The sequence below is a fragment of the Meleagris gallopavo genome, chromosome 4 (assembly GCF_905368555.1).
Source record: "Meleagris gallopavo chromosome 4, MGAL_WU_HG_1.1, whole genome shotgun sequence".
In the NCBI taxonomy this organism is placed as follows: Eukaryota; Metazoa; Chordata; class Aves; order Galliformes; family Phasianidae; genus Meleagris; species Meleagris gallopavo.
This window is the reverse complement of record NC_139407.1, coordinates 22743935-22757742: the sequence shown is the minus strand read 5'-3', so window position 1 is coordinate 22757742 and position 13808 is coordinate 22743935. Positions and strand designations below refer to the sequence as shown.

The following is a 13808-nucleotide window of genomic DNA, read 5'->3' as shown; positions in this document are numbered from 1 at the left end:
CTTAAGGGGGAATACCTTAAGAACTTGAAGTATTTGCTGTTTGGAATCTTTAGCCATATATTAAAAAGAAGAGTAAATGTGCATTATAAGACTCTGTACACCTTGGCTCCATAATTTTGTGGACATACTTTTATATCTGCTCCTACAGGTCCTTTTAAGACAAAACCCCCACCAAGTCTTCTTTTACAACCCAGGAACAGAAATCAGAACAGATTACAGAGCTCCCTGGTGCGGATGGGAGCTTTCCAGGGAGATGAGAAACTTTCCAGCTAAGCGTTTGTACCTGGAAGCTGAACTCAGACAGCATGTAAAGTACATTTGTTAAGATCACAGCTTTACATGCAGAGTTACTCGCAAGACTCCCACTCACAGCTGATCAGTACACTGCATGCAGGAAAGCTATGACAGTGCATAGCTGCAGCAGCTCAACTGCACTCGTGAGAAATAGAAAGATCCCATCATTGTGATCCCCGTTACAAATAGCAGAGGTTTATGTACTCTAAATTAAGAATAAATCTAGTAAAATGATGATTAATGGTCTGTAATATTACTATATAAAAGAGTGAATAAAGGTAAGGGAATAGGAGTTTGTTTTGATTACAGCATTTACCTCCAGTGTTACAGCTGGAAAGATTATCGTGGTGAAATTGGGAAAAGAAACAGAGAAGGAATACTCACCTGTATCCAAAGTTCACAGGAAAGACTCCACAGAAGAGGGATCTCCAAAAAGAGATCCTTCCCCAGTGGCAGTCATCCCTTAAATTGGATCTAAGAGAGGTGCAGCCAGTTCCAGTCACATAGGTGAATTCCTTCACCTGTTCTCCCATGGCTGACTCAGTCTTTTCCTCAGGTGAAAAAAAAAAAAAAAAAAAAAATCAGTGGTTCAGGCCATGACTTAACAGTTTCCATGCACTCTAGATAACTCAGGATGTAAAATAGTTGTTCAGTTTAGCTATTACAGAACATTTTCAAAGCCAGGATGAGGGGCAAAGGATTCTTTTCTTCTACTCATTCAACTCTATCTGGAGCAGGTCAGTTGTTCTGATATTTAGGGCACTGATACGCTTTTGTCATGGCTGTTCTTCATCCTCAGATCTCCAAAGGTCTTTCACACACATCAGATCCTCCCTCAGAATCACTTGAGCTTTACTAAAACCTCCAGGCAAACACATGACACTGGTAGCCCGCTAGAAATGGAAATTTGTTGTGCTACTGAGGAACGCCTTAAGAAAAATTCAAAATCCAAGATCCTCCAAACTCCTGCAGAAGACACACATTCTCCATGTGTTCTGCAGAGGAAACTTTCAATGTATTTGTGATCAATTATATATATACTGGTTATAAATAACATCGCAAGTAACAGTTGTGTTTTTTTTTTTTTTTTTCTTATTGACCTCCTTCGTTTGGCCTAGGGACTTCTGCTGAAAGGGAAACTTAAGAGCCCTCCTACTCATATGGGCAATATAAAAGTTCAGCCCCCAGAGAAAGACACAAGAAGAGTTAACTTTACCAAAAGTTTTGGATCTTGACCAAAGAACGTATTTTTAAGTTAATACGTTTGCCATTACTACATGGAACAAACACCAACAAAAATACTTGAGAAGTATCATGCAAACATTTCTTAAAATCTTAATTCTAATAAATCAGATTCTAATAATCTAATAAATCAGAAGAAATAATCTTTTTAGCTGACGGAGATTTTCCAGTCAGAGTACACCTGAAAAATCCATCATCTCCACTAGAAAGCTTACTAGTGGCTAAAAGAACAAAATCATATGAAAAGTTTTTTTGAGTGTCTGTAAAAATCTGAGATTTAGAAAACTGTCATTCCTATTCAAAAAAATCCAACATTTGGTTTAAATTCCAAAACAAAACTATTGCTCCAGTAAAAGTCTATAAAACATGGAACTTAAATGAGTAATGCTAAAGCCATGAATTATTTCCACTTTCAAATCTTTGTTCTGTTTGACTAGCCGGATGATGTATGATTGCTGCTTCTTTGCTTTCTTGAGTTTATAGTAGCACAGCCACAAACAAAAATGCTGACAGATCAGACTTTTTGGCAGTTACCTCACAAGTGCAGATTCACTGCTGCACAAAAGAAATGACTGGAATGTAAGGATAATCAGAAAAGTTTATTTTGAGACAGAAAATCAGTACAATGTCAAATATTTCTAAATAGCTCAGTATTCATAAAACACTGACGTCAGGAAAAATAGTTTTTCATTCTTCCTTTCACAAAAATCCACTGTAATTAGGACCTAAATGTGGCAGAGGAACATGTCATTTGCAGGAAGTTGGATGAACAAAATTATCTTTTTTTAGATCATCTTTTCAACAAACAGAAACAACTTATTGTATAACAAAAACCAGCAAACTCAGCTCTGCATTAACTTGGAAAAGCATTCAGCTTTTTTTTGGAGATTCTCGTCTTAGATATTCTCTTTGGTTAGTTTCACAGAACTTGCTGTACACTTTTCAAAGGCCTCTCATCAACATTACTCTTTTCTTATCTTGGAGTTTCATTTGGCCGGCAATCCACGGGGCCTTTACACTCTCATTACACAGCCTGATTCAGGTTGGACCTAACATAGCATTATATCACTGAAAATGAAGCAGTACCTTCTGAAAAGCTGAAGGCTGAAAGTCTCACCAAATTTCTAAAATGTGAAGAACACTTAAGATGTTAACAGATGTTACCTTCAGTTCCGATTTCTTGCTAGAGACATCACCAGCAGCCTTTGGAGATGTCTACACCATAGGAGAGGGAAAGGGGATAGACGAAGCTCCTCAATGCTTACTTGAGCATTTGCTCCCAGTTTCCTTTTGGACTGCTCCAGACAGCTCTCATCGAGAAAAGCACTGAGAAGCCTTTCTTTCAGTTAACCTTACTGAAATGCAGAATGGACGAGAAAGAACCAAGTTGTAATTTCTCTGTCATCCCCCAAGCACGTCCGAAGCTCCCTACCATACCTTCCTGCCACTCCCTAGGAGGCGTTACATGTCGCTGGGGCTTCAAGGAAGTCTGAGTCTTGTACAGAGATCTCATATCACTTCAAAGACTTTTATCTCTCGCCACTGTGTCAGAGATCAAGGCATCATTTTGTAGAGGTGAGAAAACTAAAATGTTGGCTTGCTGCTAATGTGGTATTTCCCCAGTGCAACAGCAACTAACTTCATTTCTACAAAGTAAATTGGGGAAACAAATGCCATTTGCTTCATATTGGAGATGAGAAAGCTGTCAAAGATAATTCAGGTGAAGGTCTAATGCTGAGAGTTCCAGGCTCATCAGTGCCACTTTCTAGTACAAATACATGTAAAAGCATGAAACAAGAAAAAACATATTTATACTATATTACGAGAAGACAGCAATACACTGAATTCAAACATGTATTGCAGAAATGTATTAGATACCATAGAAAGTGAGGTGATGGTTTTAAATACTGTGCAACCTAGCAATTGCACCTCTTTAATGTAAATTATTACTCCGTCATTAAGGAGAAAAGCTCATTTTATTTAAAATGACAGTCCTCAAAACTAGTGATGTCTCGTGAGCTTCATGAATGCATGTTGGTACATTGATTCTGTTATATCCAAATAAGGAAATAAATGCTAGAAGAAACAAGACTTAAGAGAAATTGTTCATTTTAGGAAGTACTTTTCTAAGTGTTATTAGTGAGAACTTTTTCTACTTTTACACTATTAGCACATTTAACATTTTATGTAAAAACAGAGATAAACCAACAAAGGTAAAAACAAAACAAAAAAAGAGAAGACCAATAGTTACGTATCAGGTTGATTGACAGTCCAAGTCCAGCTAACTGGAGATTCAATCTTTTTTCACAGAAGTTCTTCTCCACATTTCAAAATACTTAGCCCTCAAGAGAAACGGAAGGCTTCCTTGACTAGTACAATTCAGACATCCCAAATTACCCTTTCAGTTTCAGACTTCATTCAGGCTCATTGGATATTCAACAGTACTAAAACCTAGAGTACATTAAAGGATCCAACATAAGAAATAGATATAACTGGATATTATAAAGGAAATGAAAACTAACCAAAGAGCTTCATTAAATGCTTATTGAAATTTTTGACCCAATAAGTTCAATAAGTTTTACATTAGCACAAAGGTGAGAAAATAGAGTAGTAATATCCATCAGTTAAAAAAAGTGTTACAACTAATTAGCTCTTTTTCTCCTCAATTCTTCCTCAGACTCTGGTAAGAGAAAAGGTAATAGCTAACAAGAAACTGAAGACAGAGACAATTTTAGCAAATTGTGTAGGAATCTCTATGAGCTAATCCCTTTTATGAAAATTCATGAAGGCTGCCAATTCCTGGTGTGAAAATACTCATGAATCCAAAGTTTTGAGACATGCAATACTGTATACTGCTAAATCTTGTTTTTTCTCCAGATAGCTAGAAGCAGCACAAGGTGCTAGTACTGGAGCAACTTAACTTTAGAGAGCTGATAGTCCTTAGATAACACTGAGATGTACATGGGGAAAGCCAATAACATCCTGTGCTAACCTACTGTGAATCAATAAGTGTTCTGTCCTGTCCTTTCAGAGTTAGGGCTCTCAAAAGCTTGTATCTGGCTTGAAGTTTTTCCTCAGAGAAGAACAGTTTCATTCCAGTTCCAGCGATCTGGTGCAAATGAGAGGTGAATAAGCCTGCAATGAGAGGGTATTTGTTCACATGGCTTGACAATCTTATTTAAAAGAAGCTAACATTTTCTAAACAAACTGTAGTTCTGCAGTAATGCCTGATCTTAGCAACCATAGCTTGGACTTTTTTTCCCCTCTCATTTAGAGGAAACATTTTTAATAATTAGGATGGAGAAGGCCTTCTACACCTCGAGGAGCTAATTTTAGTTATTTAATACAAAATCAAGAGGACCATTCCTTATTCACAGATAAAAAATAACTAAGAATGGAGCCAAATGGGTTTTCAAAATTTTTCTTCACCGAGTTAATGGTAAATTTAAGAACATCTAATGTTAAGAGCTCTTTACAAAGTGACTAATAAACTGGTCAAGTGCTAAATCAAAAATTCTCTAGAAATTTTCCCAGGTATATACATCAGCCATTTTAGATATACTAGAACAGGGAGAGGAAAAACGATTTGCTACTGAAATTATAGATTCTATTAAAAAAAAAATTAGAAATGGCCTTGGTATGGAACAAAATGGATTTGTTTAAAAACTAGAAAAAGGTGAAAATCATGAACACAATAAGGAAACTTTCTTACTTTGAACTTTAGATAATTTTAAGTAAAATTGAAAGCAAATATTCTATTTCAATCTAAAGGCTTTGGTGGGTGTAGCCCCAAATGACTATTCTTTTTCAGTGTTTGTTTTGGGCCATCAGGAAGGCCATCACCATCCCTCTCCTACCCACCTGGGTGCCCACTTACACATACTTAGTGGAGCAGTGTTTTTCAGCTCCATCCTTTCCATGTTTTAAATGAATTTGAATGGAAGACATTGTCACTCCATGAATGTATAATTTTAGAGCTAATTATTCTGACACAGAAACAAAAGCGATGCAGATCTTCACCAATCCCAAAAGCATGCAATGGGAATGTCAAAGGAAGCAAGTAGACAGAGTCACTACTGTTTGATCAACTCAGAAATAGTTAGGGATATCGAAGTTTCTTTTGAAACATTAAGATTTGTGTCTGAAGCTATCACACCTGCACTGAATGCTTTCCAGCCCTTAGTAAACAACCAGAGTGTTTGGTGTTGTTGGTATTAAGCCTGATACATTTTAAGCTTTTCAAGACTATTTTGCTTATGTGGGCAAAACTGAAGGCAGTATCAGCAGAAGTTTACGGGAGTCAAAATGGCATCACGGGCTCTTTTTAGATGCCTTTAGGTACAAGAACAAGCGAAACTATCATCTTTTCTTTCTTTCAGGTCTCATACAGTGGCATTCTCCTAGCAGAACTTCCTTGCCAAGATAACAGTTCCCATCTGTCATTCACCCTTCATGTTTCTCAAAGGAGTTAAAAAGCCTGACAGTTTCCATGAATAACAATGACACATACTCATATCTTGCAAAGAGGCACAAATTCTATCGATAAAAAGAGGGGAAAACTCCCACAGCGTTTAAAGAGTTTTCTGAGCACTGTTTATGTCTGGTTTTAAGCGAAGATAGAGCTACCATTGAGCAAAAGTCATCTACTCTCTTTCTGTCACTTACCATGTAATTGCTAAGTGAGGTCACTGTAATTAGGACTATAAACACAAATCTGCTCTGTCACCAAGCTCTCATTCTTTTACAAACCAGACACTATTTTATTTTATGATATCCCTTATTTAGTTTGATTCCAACAGATTTTTATATGCAATTATTGACAATGTTTATTCATTAGAACTTAAAAGAAAATTGCTTAAACATGTTGTAGAATTAATGAATATACAGATGTTATGGTATAGCAGTGTACAATTAACAAATATACAGATGTTAAGGTATAACAGGGAGCTTGGCTATGATGTCATTACAACAAAGCAAGAAACAGAAATGATAGGTACACTTACCCATAACCCGGGCTCAAGCGGGAAACTCTAGTAGAGTACATCTCCAGAAGACATCCTTTCCCGTTGGTGGTCAGCTCTTAAATGGGTATAGGAGAGGTGGAGCCAGGCTCCACCCCTTCCTGCAGCACAGGGGAATTGCCTTCACCTGTGCTCCTGTGGCTGACTCATTGCTCGCCTCAGGTGATTAATCAGAGGTTCAGGCCGTGATTCAGCAGTCTCCATACACATATTAATTTGAACTTTTTTTTTTTTTTTTAATCTACCCTAAAAACATAGCATGGAAGCATGTTTTGAAAAAGATGCTCACAAATAGCACGTTGAAAAAGTTCTTTTACTGCTCTAAGTAGTTTTCACGGTAGCGTTAACAAATACAATTATATCGGTACAGCTATAGGTGCATATCTACATGATGTAATTTTCAGAAAGACTGCACCTATCCATTTTAGTGATAAAGTTTATTTTGTAAATGCTGAAGACAATGGGAAGAAATCTTAAAAAGGACCACAACCAAACTTATCTGAGTTTGGTGATTAATAACACAGTAACACATCAACATTTGGTCAAGCTCACATCACTCTAAACATTACTCCTAGCATGAGTTAATTTAAATTTCAGCATGAAAATTTTGTTCTGGTCTCTCAAGGTTCTGTTCACAGAAAAAAAGTTAACCCATATTTCATATTAAATGTCATTATCAAAGAAAAGAGATGACATCTGCAGAAAGAACTGCATTTAGCTGCACTTTTCGTTATTGGTGTAAGTTATTTGGTACTTTGTTTTTCCTTCAGCTACATTATTGAATTTCTGACTGTACTCAGTCAAGCTGACTGGGAAATATACCTCATGTCTTTAGGGGATAGGCACTATTTCAGATTATAATTTAGATATATATTCCTTTTTATGTATTAATTTGTCTTCATCGTGTAAAATTCAGCTCTTGTAGAGGCTGGTCAAGCATTGCTCTTGGTGAAAAATATGTTGAATATTATATCAGTAATCTTGGTGCATGCTAATGACATTTTGAGAGACATCAGCAATAAAGAAAATTAAAATGTTATATAGAAATAGCTAGATGGCCTTGAGGATTACAATAATAAAGCAAAACTGAGTAGTACTGTCTGGGGCAAGATAATAGATAAAATGTCCTGCAAAAACAAAATGTCAAATAGTAGACTAAAATAGCATCTGCTATTAGAAAAAAAAAAAAAAAAGTCTAATTAACATGCTTGAAGAGGATCTCACTAACTTTATGGTTTGAAAAACGCATTTTGATTATGTGAAATTACAGGGACTTCACTTGATAAATCCAGGGATCCCTTCTGGCCTGAGAAGCTCAGGTGATTTGATCAATCCATTTGTCTAATGCTGCTCTTCCCTCCTTACTTAACAAATAGTTTGAAGAATTATAAAAGTCTCTGAACTATGTATTTCCCTTTCTCCTCAAGGACCTTGTGCATTTTCTTACTTAGCTTTCCAATTGTCCAGTTCTTTCAAGAACATTATGCTTACAATTCAAACTGCCAATGGCCTAGTCTCTTTGACAAGTCAGCTACTAAAGGAAAAGAACAGAAGATGAAGCAGGCAGAATGCAGAAAGAGATATATTGTTTCTGCCTAACTGAAACCTTATTGAAACCGAGCTGAAATTAGGTCGGAGCGCCTTTTAAGGGAAACAATACTGTGATTTCTACACATTGAGTCACACAAACCTAGTTTCTCTTTCAGCCGATTCAGAGCAAAGGTCTAAAACAAAAAGACAAAATTGGTCTTAAGATTTTTTTATTTGTTTGCATTTTTTTGTAGGGAGCAAGCTGTGTGACTCCGGAAGATGATTTTCAGCATGCTTGAATGTTATGGTCTGTATGACTGTGTAAGAATGTTGACAATAGGTTAGAAAATATCAAAGCTCCTCAGTACACGTAATGATTAAGTAAAACACAAAAAATCTATTTCTGGGGAGAATCCACCCCCATAGAGGTCCTGAAATAATAAGGTCTCAAATACTGTTTTTATTTCTTATGGTTTTATTAGTTGTTGGGTTTTTGTTGTTGTTGTTTTTGTTTTTGTTTTGTTTTGTTTTGTTTTGTTTTCTAGAATGCCATACATTTTTCATGGACAAACCTCCAAAGAAGTTCAGCAGAATTTTATATGCCAACAAGTTTCAGAAAATCATGCATCAATAACCTATTTTATTAAGAGAGTGTTTGAGGTTAGTAAAAATCCAACATTGCACACATTTGTTACATTGATTAATACTGCATAGTCACAGAATGTTTAAAACTCTGGAAACTGAAAATTCATAAATTGTCTTAGGAATGAGTTGCCAGTATTTTTAAACAGCAGAATCTATGACATAATATGATGACCCTGGACAGGCTTGGTTAGTCATCTTCCCAGATTAGTCCGCACACAGCTATCTGTATCAGACAGAAGGATTGATGACTCTTCCTGAAAGACCCATAGCATGTCCTAAAACTAATAACTGTCATTCCAACTATTTGTATCTAAAACACAATGACTCTAACAACATGAACTATGTTATGATTTTATTTGATGGAATACTGGGAGATGAGTATTATGTTACATGCCAGTATGTGTGATCATTTTCTTATTTTTCAAACTGCACTGAGCTTATTTTTCATCTTTTTCTTAAGGAGTGTGAGAAAGAAGCTATTCCCTTTATGGAAGACAAAAATAGAATTTAAATGCTGAGTCTAATGTAAAAAATGGCAGAGTAAGAAACATTAAATATATGCTATATAGGTTTTCAAGATAGAAACAACATCCAAAAGCTTCACAAAGACAGATCAGTTTTGAGATGTGTACTGAGATGCTTTAGGTAGAAAGTGCACTTTTATGACCACCAAAATTTCCTAAGCATAGCAAAATGATTAGCAAGTTAAAGAAGTTCAGAAAATAAAAGAATAAGAATGGGCTTGATGGAGAGCAATATAAAAACATCCAAACAATAACAGCAACAACAACAACAACAAAAACAGCTGCTTAACTGAGAATTTAGAAGAAAACTTTTAATCCTGTTTGTATTTCTAAATAAAATCTTCAAAAAGCAGTAACCTGCAAATTTTAATTATTACTTTTGATAGCTTAGCAAAACGTCCATTCTTCCTACCTACTTCTTGATAGAACATCATATGCTTCAAAAAAGTCTCATGACTATCTGAAGTTATAGGACCAATCAGTAAGTTCAGGACAGTAATATAAGACATGTAAGTTTTAAATACGATTCAAGTTGCATGATGACAACAGTGCAGTTGCAGTTACAATTGGTAGCTCCATGGTGGAGCCAAAAGCATGAGCTTTACTCTTACTGCTGAGAGAGAACCAGAAACATATGTAAGCATGAGAGCATTCAGCTTCCCAAAGAAACACTTTGTTCCAGCATAGTCAGCATAGCAATGATTTCTTAGACCTATCTGCAATTGAAGAAGTATTTCAAAATTTCTGTTTCATTATCTGAAACAGCTTGTTGTTTATAGGACTACAGTCGTTAAGTTTAATTGCTGCTGAATATAGATTATGTCATAGGTACACCACAGTAAGGGGGAAATTCCAGAAAGGAAAACACACAAACCAAGCCATTCCACAAAAATTTGGCTGGCTGTAATCAAATACATACATTCTGTAAAAAGCCTCTTAACTGAAAGGAAGTGTATAAAATAATCCTTTGTTAAAAGGATCACTACAAAATTAGTTTCATGAAGCAAATACTCTTCCTCCCTGTTCACAAACATGTTTCAAAGCACTATGTGTGTCAGCCTTCAGTAAAGCCTTGCACTGATTTCCAAATCTGAAAGCTATTCTGTCTTTAAAATTCTATTTTCTTTCAGGGAATATAATTGCTATTGCTCAGATATACATGCCAGTGACATGACTAAAAATTATGAAGTAGAATAAGAACAATTCTAGGATATTCTGTGCTTGCTGCATACATCTCTTTCATTTAGAAAGTGAAATAGAGCATCAAACTGAAGATGTGAGTGAAGCTGGATGCTGCCCCTTCTGCCCTGTTTGATACAGGCGTATAGAATGACAGTATTCTAAACCAACAAACAGATATACATCTGAGAGAGAGGATTTCTAGTTGCTGTATGTGCCGTACAACTTTAATGGTTGTGAATCATTAGTTTGAACATTTCTAAAAATCATACTGTCAGAAAAACTTGCTTATGTCTTAATAAGGTGTGCTCTTTTTGTCCTAAAGCAAGCAGAAATCACTCTGGGAAGAGGAGTTCTGCACCAACAAGAAGTCTCTTTGCACATTGCCTGAGGTTTGCCTGGCTGGTGTATAGAATTATCAGCATCCTCCCAGGTTTCAAGGTATCTTCTCTGTAACTAACACACCAGGAAGTTTCTCATACAGGGTCAATAACAGAATGTCACTTTGCAAATTTCTGCAGATGTAGTTTTCAAGGCTGTGCCCTTAAAAATGCTTAAAAAGGCAAATGGGCTACAAAAATGCATTAAGCACTCACTTATAGGTATAAGAGTCATTTAGTATGTTAGCAATTAAAGGATTTATCAAGTTTTAAGCTATATCTGCAACTGGCATACACATCTTCTACTTGTTTCTGAAGGAGTACCTTTCCCTTTGGACGTAGGTAGAGAATACTAGCAGAGTAGATTTTCATACATAGCTGTTGGCCTATGATGCTCAGTTAACCTCCACTCACTTGAACCATTCATTTAACCACGAGGGAAAACTAGCTATTGAAATACATATTGAGAGTTAGTGGTGAATTTCCATTCGTATTAGTGTTAGAGGTTAAGTAAACTCTGAAGTAAGAATCAATCCTGAGAAGTAGTGGTTGAACTAAAATACGCCTTTCTAATTTGTAAGCTCTTCAGTTCAGAGATGTATCTGCTTACACAGTAATTCACAGACTGAAGAAAAAGAGCTGGAAACATACTACAGGTAAAGAGAGAGGATCAGCTGCCTGGAGCAGAAGTAAAAATGCCGATGTAAATTGCACAGAATTATAAAGTTGTAAGCTGCACACATTGCAGTCAGAGAGCTACTTCAACAACAGAGGATTTCAGGATATTAACAGAGCTGTAGAGTTATTCTTGGAGCACATTTTGTTACTGTGAGTGCTACAGCCATACTGCTACTGGCATAGCTGGTGCAAAGTAAAAGATTTGTTTTTGCACAACAGAATACAGTATTCTCATAAAGGAGGAGGCTCAACAAAGAGAACAGGCTGCTTCACCAGTGATGATGATAATGAGCTAATGATCTCAGAGACTAGCTGGACATCAAGGAATCTGTTGCATTAGTGAGGATGCTAAAATGACAACTGTCATACAAACTCCTACTCAGCAGATTGCAAACAGGTTCAGTGGAGCTGACAAGGAACAGAGAGGAGTTCTACTGCACAGCTTACATAACAACTGCCAGTTACTTTGTGAAGGAAAATAATTGTTTTAACTCCTGAGAAGAGCAAAAACATTACCTGAAACCTGGCAGAACAAATAAGTCAGATTATTGCAATATTAAATAGTCATAAGGAAGATAAATGTTAATAATAATAATAATAATAACAAAAACAACAACAACAACAATAATGAAGAAAATGATAGGGGAAGTCCGTTTTTACTAGACACATCTGTAATTAAATCAAGTACTGGTACTGCAGAACCATCATATATGCAAATCACCATAACAAATACATGAAAAAGGTATTTAGGAAACTGTGATATTTAAGAAAGTGGACACAAAGATTAGAAAATATATGCTTTAAAAAGTATTAGCAAGACAATTCTCATGCTTCAAGGCAATTCTTAAGTATCTTTTTAAAAGCATAAAGAAAACCTGTATTTTGGGAAATATTGTTTGATTGGTATATACAGAATACCAAAAATAGAGTAACAGCAATGCTAAATAACTTTCAGGCTCACATGTATAGCTCTTAAATGCAATTCTAATTTAATTTGGACATCATTATGCTGAATAAAGATTAATCAATAATAAAACTGAACACTGTTTTGGAATGTACCACCAATAGCAATAATGCAGTTGCCTGGTGATTTCTCCATGAAGAAAAAGAGCATAATCCCAGCCACTAAGAATTGTGATGGTACTTAAATTTAGAAGAGTGATTTTCCCCCAAAAAATGAGAACCATCATAAAAAAAACACCTTAGAAAACATTTAAGGAGAAATATATCAAAAGAAATTTGGAAATTCTTAAAAAAACAAAATGGCTGTTACATAACAAGAATAATCAGATAATGGATCAAGATTAAAGTCTATCCTGATTCAGGGCAATGTGAGGACAGTACTTAATACTAATCATAAAACAACAAGAAAGAAGTAAATAGAAAATAAATCAACATTAACTTAAAAAAATGGGATATAGAAAGTTAATAAAGGAAGCTAAAGACATTATGAAAAACACATGGTTGAAAAGGCTTATAGAGAGCAGATTTAAGATTTAAAGTGTCAAATGTGTTGGTGGCAACTAGGAGCTTTTTTTTGACAAACAGGGCACCATGCCAGACCTTACAACCTGTTCTGCTTTTTCTCTTCTTCCCTCTGCCACTGTCACCAGCAGTGGTGATTCAAGTAGTGTCCAATTATCTTCACAGGGAGAAAATATTGTGCACTTGAAAGGATTAAGAATGACAGAGAATGTCTAAAATCTCACAGATTGAAATGAGAAAATAAGTGAATTTTAAACAACAAATGTGATTAACTGTTGCAATGTATTATTAACAGGATGGGTGGATTCTCATCATGCTTCTCTGGAAGACCTAGGTTTACTCAGGAATATTTTGGGATTCCTTATGTAGCTTCTTGGCAGAACACAAGGATCTATAACTACAGAGGTCAGGCTATATGCTCCAATGAAACTTAGAGTAATACCATTGCAATAGCCTCTTCACATGTCTTACTAGAGGAGATAAATCCTTGGCTATATGCCCTGGGTCTGCTTCATGTTGTTAATCACTTTGTAATTTCCTTAGTGAATATATTGACTGGAGATCTTCAGCCTCAGAACGTTCCTTTCTCTTTATACCTCTCTTAAATATCTATAGCTTTTCCCTGTGCTAAGAATATAAAATAACTTAATTTCTTTTAGTGTTTCACAGTTCTCGGTGTCTCTTCATTTTCTAATATCTGAAGTGGAAGACAGAGTCTTTGAAAGAAACTCTAAATTTGTAGAAGATTTTAAAAATCTTTTCTACATAGTAACTGGGAAGCTTCTTCCTAGAGATTTTTAGATCCTTGCAATTCTTATTCACCTCCAATC

The 13808-nt window shown here is 35.7% G+C and overlaps 1 long non-coding RNA gene across 4 annotated transcripts in view; it reads right to left on the bottom strand.

The window, feature by feature from the left end:
- Positions 1 to 2116: 2116 nt before the first annotated feature.
- The window catches only part of LOC146544440 (uncharacterized), a 28747-nt gene continuing 17055 nt past the window's right edge, over positions 2117 to 13808 (bottom strand). For all 4 annotated transcript variants that reach the window (XR_014882907.1, XR_014882908.1, XR_014882910.1 and 1 more), the window contains 2 exons: positions 6540 to 6803; positions 2117 to 4671 (listed from right to left, as the gene is read on the bottom strand). This is a non-coding gene — a long non-coding RNA (uncharacterized LOC146544440). The remainder of the gene's footprint in view (positions 4672 to 6539; positions 6804 to 13808) is intronic.